This window comes from Ambystoma mexicanum, chromosome 13, assembly GCF_040938575.1.
Source record: "Ambystoma mexicanum isolate Mex_15411 chromosome 13, UKY_AmexF1_1, whole genome shotgun sequence".
NCBI classification, from domain to species: Eukaryota; Metazoa; Chordata; class Amphibia; order Caudata; family Ambystomatidae; genus Ambystoma; species Ambystoma mexicanum.
Window position 1 is genome coordinate 24,270,711 of NC_090938.1, and position 11,327 is coordinate 24,282,037.

Sequence of the window (11,327 nt, forward strand, 5' to 3'; positions counted from 1 at the left end):
ACAGGAACAGATATACCTACACTCGGGTAGGGAGACAGCACTTCCTGGAAACCAAGTCGTGCAGAATCTAGACCCGCAACTCCAGTTACAGCGGCCATCTTACTAGGAAAAATGGCCGCCACCTGTCGTCCAACGATCCATCGATGCCACAAGGACCACCGCCTTCGAAGGGGCGTGACAGTATGCCCCCTCAAATGCCCCGGGCCACCCGGTTTATTCGGATGGGACCGAAAAAACCGGCGGACCAGAGCCGGAGCATGTACAGCCGATGCAGGTTCCCAAGAACGATCAGCTGGAGAATACCCCTTCCAGTCAATCAAGAACTGCAGACGGCCCCGAAAGAGACGAGAATCACAAATACCAGCCACTTCGTATTCGGGACCCATCGGGGTGATGACAGGAGGGGGTGCACCCATCCGTACTCGGGAAAAACGATCCACCACGTCCTTCTTCAATTGCGACACATGGAAAACAGGATGAATCCTGGACCAAGACGGAGGGAGCTTGAGCTTGTACGCAGACGACCCCATTCGTTGCAAAACAGGAAAGGGACCGAAGTATCTCGGGGAGAATTTGGACGGCACCAGATGACGAGGCAAAAATCGGGAAGCCAACCAAACCAAATCTCCTGGCACCATATTTGGAGCTGGAGTGCGATGTTTATCAGCAGAGCGTTTGACACGGGCCTGGGCATCCAGAAGAGAGGATCTGGCTGTTCGATGTCCCAGCTGAATAGTATTGATGAGATTGTCTACATCGGGAAATCTAGATGCGGAGACTGGACCGCTAGGAAAGCACTGAGGGTGGTATCCGTAGGAACAAAAGAAAGGGCTGAACCCCAAGGCTGAGTGTCGAGAGTTATTATATGCAAATTCTGCCAAAGGTAACAATGAACACCAGTTGTCTTGCGATGAAGAGATGTAACAACGCAGATAACCTTCAAGGGTCTGATTTAGACGTTCCGTCTGACCATTTGTCTGCGGATGGAATCCTGAACTCAATGCTCGGGAAATATGCAAACTCTTGCATACCTGCTGCCAATAACGAGATGTGTATTGGGAACCTCGATCAGAAACAATGGTCTCAGGAAGTCCGTGAAAAGAGAAAATCCATGAAAGAAAGACTTTTGCCATCTGGGATGCGGTAGGAATCCGCGGAAGTGGAACAAAATGTGCCAATTTCGTGAAGTAATCTATTGTGACCATGATTACTGTGCAACCGTCCGAGAGTGGCAGATCGACAATAAAATCTGTTGAGATCATTTGCCAAGGACGGTTAGGAACTGGCATTACTGAGAGGAGGCCCGAAGGGGCAGATCGCGGGCATTTAGATTGCAAGCAGATGGCACAAGCGGAAACATAATCTAGGATGTCTCGATTCATTTCCGGCCACCAGAAATTACGCCGGATCAATTCTTTAGTATTATCCACACCTCTGTGACCAGCTAGGTAGGAGTCATGACAAAGATTTAGAACCGTTCTTCGTAGTTCACTCGAAGGGAGGAAAAGCCTTTTGTTACTATAAGCACATCCTTGGACCAAAATGAGTTTCCAGGTTGTCAGAAAATATGGATTCAACTGGATAAATTGCAAAGTTGAGTTAGCCACGTTCTGCAGAAATGTGGTAACTACGTGCACGAATGTGGCTCTGGGAAACAGAGGCTCTGTTCGGAAAGGCGTAGGGGAGTTATAATCCTTTCTAGACAAAGCATCTGCCTTGAGATTGGCTCTTCCGGGAATAAAGGTAAAAACAATCTCATACGGTGAAAAGAAGTGTGCCCAACGTGCCTGTCGGCTATTTCGGGTCTGAGCATATTGTAGAACACGTAAATTACTGTGATCAGTTCTGACCTCAACTGGGTGTCTTGCCCCCAACAGCAGGTGTCTCCATTCTTCAAATGCCCTCTTTATGGCTAGTAGTTCCTTTTCAAGCACTGAATAATTTATTTCAGAGGGAGACAGAGTCTTAGAAAGATAGGCTACAGGACATTCCATTCCTTGATCATTTTCTTGGAGCAGAACTGCACCAAGGGCCTGATGAGACGCGTCAGATTCAACAATGAATCTCTTGGATTGATCTGGAGTAATCAGAATGGGTCCTGTGAGGAAATGCTCCTTCAATCTCTCAAATGCCAGTTGAGCCTCCTCTGACCAAAAAAATCTTACATTCTTTTTAAGAAGAGCTGTCAGTGGGAGAATTTCTTGCGAATAATGTGGGATGAAACGTCTATAAAAATTTGTAAATCCCAGAAATCTCTGTAGATCTTTGATGCACGTCGGTATCGGCCAATCAGTAATAGCTGAAACTTTCCTAGGGTCCATGGCTATCCCATTTGCAGAAATTATGTATCCTAGGTAGGCAACCTGGTTCCTGTGAAACTCACATTTCTCTGGTTTGCAATAGAGATGATTGTTAAATAGTCTCCGTAGGACTTCCTTTACGTGCTGACAGTGATCCGATGGGGATGTAGAGAACACCAGAATATCATCTAAGTAGACAATTACTGAATGAAGAAGAATGTCTGAAAATAGGTGGTCCATAAAGCGTTGGAAGACAGCGGGGGCATTGGACAAGCCGAACGGCATTACTTTATATTCATAATGTCCCAAAGGAGTACGGAAAGCCGTTTTCCACTCATCGCCAGCTCGTATACGGATGAGATGGTAAGCCCCGCGGAGATCTAGTTTTGTGAAAATGGTAGCTCCTTTAACGGCTTCAAGTATATCGGGTATGAGAGGCATAGGATAGCGATCAGGGATAGTGATCTTATTCAATCCCCGATAATCTATACACGGTCTGAGTTCCGTAGATTCTTTCTTGGGGATGAAGAATAAGGAAGCACCTGCTGGTGAGGTGGATTCTTGAATAAGTCCATTGTGAAGATTCTTTTGAAGATATTCCTTAAGAATTTCACGTTCTCGTCCTGATAGGACGTACATGCAACCGAAAGGAATCGGTGCATCAGGAACTAGTTCCAAGGCACAGTTATCTCTCCGATGTGGGGGTAATTCGGCATATTCTGAATCAGAAAATACTGTCTGAAATTGCTTGTATTCGAGGGGTAATTCCTGAATATGGTTCAACATAGAGATGGAACCCGTATTTTGCAACACGGAAACAGTAGGACGAAACCCAACAGCTCCGTCCAAGAGACAGTGCGTCAAACAATGTTCAGAACCCAGAAAAACAGTGCCCGCCTTCCAATTGATATAAGGATTATGGGTACGAAGCCAAGGTAACCCTAAAATTACTGGATAGTGTGCTGTACGGATTACATCAAAGACAACAGATTCTTGATGGGAGGAAATATTCATCCGCAAAGGTATTGTTTGTTCCTTTATGGGTCCTGAAGTTAACGGACTACCATCCACTGACTCAACTGGTATTGCCAAGGTCTTAACAGAACACGGTATATTATGAGCGGTCTTCCAGAGGGTATCAACAAAATTCCCTGCGGCCCCACAATCTATTAAGGCCGTGACCAGAATGGGAACAGAATCTCCCCATTTGATTTGGACTTGTAAAGCCATCATAGTAAGATCGGGGATCTCTGTTACTTGAGATGGTATCATAGAGGATGAGGAACCTGTTACTGATTCCCTAGCCGCGGTTCCCCTTGCGGTTGGGAAATGGCGTTTCCCTGTCTTTTGACTGGGATTAGAAGACAATCTTGTATAGTGTGTTCCTTGGAACCACAATACATACATAGCCCCTTGACTCGACGTCTATTGCGCTCTTCTGGAGTAAGACGACCTCTGGTAGTTCCTATCTGCATAGGTTCTTCCGTCTGAAATTTTCCTAAATTAGGGTAGTATGTAACAGGTTGTCTCACGGGACGGCCGCGACGTCGTTCCTTTATTCTTTCTTGCAATCTGTAGTCCATCTGCATTACCATGGTGATTAATTCTGCCAGATTTGGAGGTCTGGGTACTCGGGAGATCTCATCTTTTAACTCCTCATTTAACCCCCTGCGGAATATAGTGATCAGAGCATCGTCAGCCCAAGACGTGCCATCTGCTAACTGCTTAAAATTGGTGATGTAGAACAACAGATCTTGAGATCCTTGTTTGAAATCCAATAACTGTTCTTGGGCTGAAACCGTGATCTCTTGACGGCAAAACATGGCTCTTAGACTATTCAAAAAGGCAGGGTAAGAATCTAGCAAGGCATTATTTGTAGTAACAAGAGGCGTGGCCCATGCTAAAGCAGGACCTGTTAAATTTGCAATCATGTGTCCTACTTTATCACGGTCACTATGAAAAAAGGCGGTCTTGAATGAGAACTGAACGGTACAAGCTTCAATAAAGGCCTTGAGTTTATGAGGATTACCGTCGTATAAGCCACCCGGAATTGGGCCAGGAGGTATCTCAGAACAACTAGGGACTCTGCCTACCTGTTGTCGGAGATAGGCATTCTCCTGTTTTAGAGCCTGCACTTCGGCCGTCAACGCTTGTACAGCGGTGATTATTTGTTGTTGTTGGGATGCGTCCATTTTTCCTTGTAACCCTGAACCCCTGAGATAACCTGCTCAGAATTTCTGAAAGCTCAGTTTAAATTTCGAATCTCAATAATATCTTCTTTAAAGTGGGCGTTGCTAACTGTAACAAAAGTGACGAATGTCACAATGATCTTACAATTTAAACAACTGGCAGGTTACCCCAAGGACTCACCGTTAGCTCTCTTCTTGTCCTGTGACTGACACCTTCTAGCAGGGGAAGACTCTCCTTGCTCCAGGCGGGGAGATGAAAGTGAAAGCCTCCCAAGTACCTCTTCCCCTTCCCGGATAAACCAGGTAAGAGAAGAAGTCCCCGGGAAACCCTCTGGGGAAGAAAACCCTGTGCCGATGGTAGCGGTAAGATGTCTTCAGGTTTCAGGTGGAGATTCCGGTGAAGTCCGGAGGACGCTTGTCTTGAAAGAGAAAGAGACTGGTAAGTACAGGCAGGTAAGTGGAAAAATGGATATATGAGATATATAGGTATGGTGATTACCCTTAAACAGGAATGAAATGTGGGTAAAGGTGCCAGCCAGAGACTTCAGAGGACATCTGAGAGGAATGGAGGGCGGAGCTAGGAGTTGTTTCGATAGAACAGAGTTTAGCACGGGCGGTCTCAATACCGGGGTAACATAAGCCTGTAGCGCCCTCCGAAACGAGACCGGTAGGCAAACTTTGGTGAGAAGGAGATGGAGTCCGTGGAATCGGGAGACAGAGAGGCAGTGGAAAATGCAGTAGCGTTGTTGAAGCAGAGTAGCAACGCAATTGTGTGCTGATCACAGGAACAGATATACCTACACTCGGGTAGGGAGACAGCACTTCCTGGAAACCAAGTCGTGCAGAATCTAGACCCGCAACTCCAGTTACAGCGGCCATCTTACTAGGAAAAATGGCCGCCACCTGTCATCCAACGATCCATCGATGCCACAAGGACCACCGCCTTCGAAGGGGCGTGACAACTGCTCCCTGTTTCAGGGGTACTGCTTTACTATGCCAGGGCTGTTCACTGTACCAAGGATGCTCCTTTACTATGCCAGGACTGCTCCCTGTTTCAGGGGTACTGTTTTACTATGCCAGGGCTGTTTACTGCACCAAGGGTGCGGCTTAACTATACCTGTGCTGCTCCTTTACTATGCCAGGACTGCTCCCTGTGTACTGCATTATTATGCAATGGCTGATCTCTACATCAAGGGTGCAGCTTAACTATGCCAGGGCAGCACCTTTACTATGCCAGGACTGCTCGCTGTGTCAAGGGTACTGCTTTACTATGACAGGGCTGATCTCTGCGCCAAGGGTGCTGCTTAACTATGCCAGGCCACCTCCTTTAATATGCCAGAACTGCTCCTTGTGTCAGGGGTTACTATGTCAGGGCCGATCTCTGCACCAAGGGTGCTGCTAACTATGCCAGGGCTGTGCCTTTACTATGCCAGGACTGCTTCCTGTCTCAGGGGTAATGCTTTACTATGCCAGGGCTGTTCTCTGTACAGAGGGTGCTGCTTAACTATGCTGGGCTGCTCATTTACTATGCCAGGACTGTTCCCTGTGCCAACACTGTTTCAGGGGTACTGCTTTGCTATGCCAGGGCTGTTCTCCGTCCCCACGGTGCTGCTTAACTATGCCAGGGCTGCTTCTTTACTATGCTAGGACTGCTCCATGTGTCAGGGGTACTGCTTTACTATGCCATGGCTGATCTCTACACCAAGGGTGCTGCTTAACTATGCCAGGGTTGCACCTTTACTATGCCAGAACGGCTCCCTGTGTCAGGGGTACTGCTTTACTATGCCATGGCTGATTTCTGCACCAAGGGCACTGCTTAACTATGCCAGTGCTGCTCCTTTACAATGCCAGGACTGCCTCCTGTGTCATGGGTACTGATTTACTAAGCCAGAGCTGATCTCTGCACCAAGGGTGCTGCTTAGCAATGCCGGGGCAGCTCCTTTGCTATGCCAGGACTGCTCACTGTCTCATGGGTACTGCTTTACTATGCAGAGCTGATCTCTACACCAAGGGTGCTGCTTAGCTATGCCAGGGCTGTTCCTTTACTATGCCAGGACTGATCCCTGTGTCAGGGGTACTGCTTTACTATGCCAGGACTGATCCCTGCACCAGGGGTACGACTTATCTATGCCAGATTTGCCTCGTGGGCCAATTCTGCCGTTTCACTGTGACGGTTCTGCTCCCTGCATTAAGGGTGCTGCATAATTATGGCAGGGCTGCTCTTTGCATCAGAGGTGCTGCTTAACTATGCCAGTGTTGCTTCCTGTGCAAGTGAATCTGCTTAACTGCATTAGTTCTGCTCCCTGCAACAAGGTTGCTGCTTAACTATGCCAGGGGTCCCCCTTGTGCTAGAGATGCTGCTTAAATATGCCAGACTGCTCCCTGTGCCAGTGCTACTGAGGAACTATGCTAGTAATACTCCCTGCACCAGGAGGGCTGCTAAACTATGACAGGGTGCTCCCTGCACCAGAGGTGCTGCTTAATTATGCCAGGGTTGCTCCATGCACCAGTGCTGCTGCTTAAGTATGCCAGTTCTTCTCACTGCACCAAGAGTGCTTGTTAAGTGTGCCAAGACTGCTCCCTGCACCAGAGGTTCTCCTTCAATGTGCCAGTGCTGCCCCTTGTGCAAGTGGTGCTGCTTAACTACACTAGTTCTGCGGAAGCAAGGTTTGGCAGAAAAAGTCACTAATCCACAGGGCTTGTATTGGAAAGAATTGAGAAGAAGGCCCACGGATGCAGGTGTGTGGTTATACTGCCAGTATAATACCACTGAGAAAGTCCAATTCAAACACGAGCAGGTCCCAGTCACACTGTGCCAAGGAAGAATGCAAATTAAGGATTGAAGTCTAAAAATGTTTTTATTGAAGGAAGGAACAGCCTGACACGTGTTTCGAGCCTGAAACAGCTCTTCATCTGAGGCTAAAGAATCACACATATGAAAAGTATATTATATTGCCAAAAGCAAAACATATTGCAACATACAATTGTATAATGGATAAATGCAGTTAAAAAGAAAGAATGTGGTGATCAAACAAAAAGGTGGCATACCGCCCAGGGGCAATGCAAGGGCAGTTTGCCAAGGCACATTAATACATGTTATGCAAAAACAGTTAAATCAAATCGAATATATAAGAGAGGAAAATTATTTGTACAATACAAATCACTACCGCATATAGTTGAAGTTCATTGACTGGTGGATGTTCAATAACCGAAAGAGGAAAGAAAAGAAAAACACAAATTAAAAGTGGCTGCAGCAGCGCAATCACAAAACAAGCTACCTCAAAGTCTAAGTAGGTGTAGAATTGTATTGAAGTATGCATATGGAAAGGGATGTTACCTTAACTTCGAATTAGAAAAAACCTCTAATTGCAGAGTGAGGACAGTGCCAAGAGAGAATCTACAGGAATGAAACACCATAATGTAATTGTCAAAATCAAATAATTAAGGTAAATCAAAAGAATTTAGGAAGTTGCCAAAGCGCCTACCTCTATTGCTTCGCAATTGCGGAAGGTTGAAATTAGGAAACAAAAACAAACAATCAATGTTGGAAAATTCCAAAGCTTCATGAAAAGGCGAGATGGGATTACAATGTGAATAAAAATGAAAGTGCGGCATCATAGGGTATGCCAGTACTTAATTTAAAACATGCCGCGTAATTCCGAATCGTATAAGTTAACAGACATAAATTGGTTAATTGGATGCTCTGCATATATGATGAGACCTTGATTAAGTATTAGAGGACCCGGGGGATCGTACAAAAAGTTTTACCTGTACGGATGTAAAAAAGTAACAACAAAGTTTCAGCGTGCAAGCAGCAAAATGAGTGAAGGACATAAAAACATGGCCTCCGAAAAGGAGGCAATGCAGTATGAAATGTTAATGTGAACACGAGTTAGGCTCAGTTAAAGCTGCCATATTGGGTGTAGGGAATATGGCTGAAATAGGCTCAGTTAAAGCTGTCATGTTGGGTGTAGGGGATACGGCTGAAATAGATTAAAAAGAACAGCGTCAATTAGAAACCAAGGCTACTTATGTGGCAGAAAACACGATAGAGCCGTATAACCATGTAAACCTAATTATGAGATTAAAAAGATGTATAAATTTAAAATTAGTGGGCGTAAAATACTAATGTGAAAATACCAATTATATATTAACTCCGAATATAATTACGCAGACAAAAGTGTGCCCAAACTAAGGCATAAAGGAGAAAAAGGAGAAATTAAGGAGGACAATTGAAAGGCACGATTATAGTAAGATGGAGGCGTGAGGGATGGGGGTGATTGCCCCCACCAAGACTAAAGGCGCTGTTTATGAGTGCACTGCTGTATGTCGCCAGAGTTGCATACATTTAAAAGAATCCAAATACAGGGATTACACTGGCACCAGTAATATTAGACAATGAATCAAACATGATTTAAAGAAAAGTAGCAAATTCATGATCCAAATTTAATCAATGATATACAGTTTGGTATTTACATATTAGTTTGGCATCCAATTGCCGTAATTTCAAAGTTAGATTACCACCTCTAGGGGGCAATGAGACTTTGGATAATCCCACAAAACGGATGTCATCCATACACTCCAATTGATGTGATTTTTGCCAATGATTGGCAAGGGGATATTTTGCATCCTGACTACCAATTGTAGCTAGATGTTCACAAATGCATATCTTGAGTGGTCTGATAGTACTACCAATATATTTGAGACCACAAATGCAAATTTTGCAATAAACCACAAATTTGGTGTTACAGTTAATGAATGAAATGATATCATGATCACCTTGTGGTCCAAAGGAGACCACTGATGTTTGAAATGCAAATTTACACATGTTGCAACATCCACATTTGTGAAAGCCTTTAACTCTAGCAGAGTGCAACCATGTAGTAGTGGGAGTGGGCATACTCATAAATGAAGGGCAAAGTTTATTTTTGAGGAACTTTCCTTTACTGTACGTTATACTGGCATTAGGATCCAACCAATTGGCTATATCTGAGTCAAGGTGTAGAAGGTGCCAATGTTTCCTCAAAATATTGTGAATTTTATGACTGTCGGAAATTAAATCTAGTAATCAACCTGATTTTCTGGGTAACTGATGAATTGACACGATTTTTGGTACTAATAAATCCGCTCTCTTAAACTGGCGTACTGCTTCCGATACTTTGTCAAGACAGATATTGTGATAGCCTCTCTCAAGAAATCTTGATTTAATGAGATTACTTTCACGATCAAAATCCTGCAAGTATGAGCAATTTCTCATGACACAAATAAATTCACCTTTCGGAATGTTTGTTATTACGTGTTTTCTATGATAACTTTGAGCATGTAGCGTTGCATTTACAGAGGTAGATTTGCAAAATGTTTTGGTTACCAGATCATTTGCAGTTAAGTGAATGGAGAGATCCCAGAAATCAATATGAGTTTGACTAGAGGTTGAGGTGAATTGTAAACCCCAATCGTTACTGTTCAAGTAGGAGACAAATTCAAGGAGTAAATCTTGTGTACCAGTCCAAATCAAAATTACATCATCTATCTAACGTTTCCATAGACGTATAAAAGGTTGATAAGCAGAATTGGAAAACACAAATGACTGTTCAAAATGATGCATAAAGGCAATTGGCAAGTGCTGGCGCAAAACTTGCACCCATTGCGACACCAATCAATTGCTTGAAATACACATTATTAAATAGAAAGACATTATTTTGCAAAGTAAATATCAAAAGTTCTTTCACCATTTCAATGTGATCAAAATAGGATGCAGAGAATTCACGAAATAAGAAATTGACACTTGTGCTTTGGAATGATATGATATGATATGATGGGTTATTTATAACGCGCTTAATACCCAGAGGTTTCTAAGCGCGGACCCGGGGATCGAACCTGTGGTGCTCCGTGTCGTCTTGCTTCCAAGGCGAGCACTTTGCCCTTGAGCTATCCTCCCGAGACCCGAGAATGATCTATCGAAGTATATAGTGCTTTAACATCTAGAGTAACCAACCAACATTTGTTATGAAAATTATGGTTGTCAAGCATTTCTATTATGTGCATTGTATCCCTGATAAATGTAGGGGTTGTCACTACAACTGGTAACAAGAATTCATTAATGTAAATGGAAATAGGCTCTAAAACACCACCACCTCCACTGACTATGGGTCTCCCTTCTGGGATGTCTGCAAATTCTTTGTGCATTTTTGGGAGAAAATAAACAGTGGGCATGATAGGCCCATCTACCGTGAGGAACTGTCTTTCCACATCAGTTAGCATGCCATTTAAGTAATATAATCAAGTCTGTTCATAACAACAATATTGCCACCCTTATCAGCCTCTTTAATTATTAAATCAGGATTGTACAGCTTCATGTGAAGTAGAGGGGGTAGAGGTACCATTTGCAAGGTTAGATGGAATGGGAGTCTGAGGCTCAGAGTCACTATCTATGTCTGAGCTAACTGGAGTTGACGCAACACTGCTGGATCGTGATCTAGAGACCTCATCATATTTTGCCTGATATGTATACATTCTGTTATCTCTGTAGTCTAAGTCATCTCTTGAAAATGTATGGGATTTACGCATTTTAACCTCGTCTTGATGTTTGCAAAGTATATCATATAGTGTCTTAAAATTCTTATCAATCGTAGCACTGGGGGGCATCAAATAAATTAATTTGATCTTTGAGTTTATCTATTTCAGTGACAGTACGAGTAACCTTGCAAATGGTACCTCTACCCCCTCTACTTCACATGAAGCTGTACAAGATGACTTAGAAGATCTTGACTCTATCGCATCAGTTCCAACAGGTCCCTCTCCTTTTTTGGAGCAACTGAGGTGTTACAAGAAGGGCAAT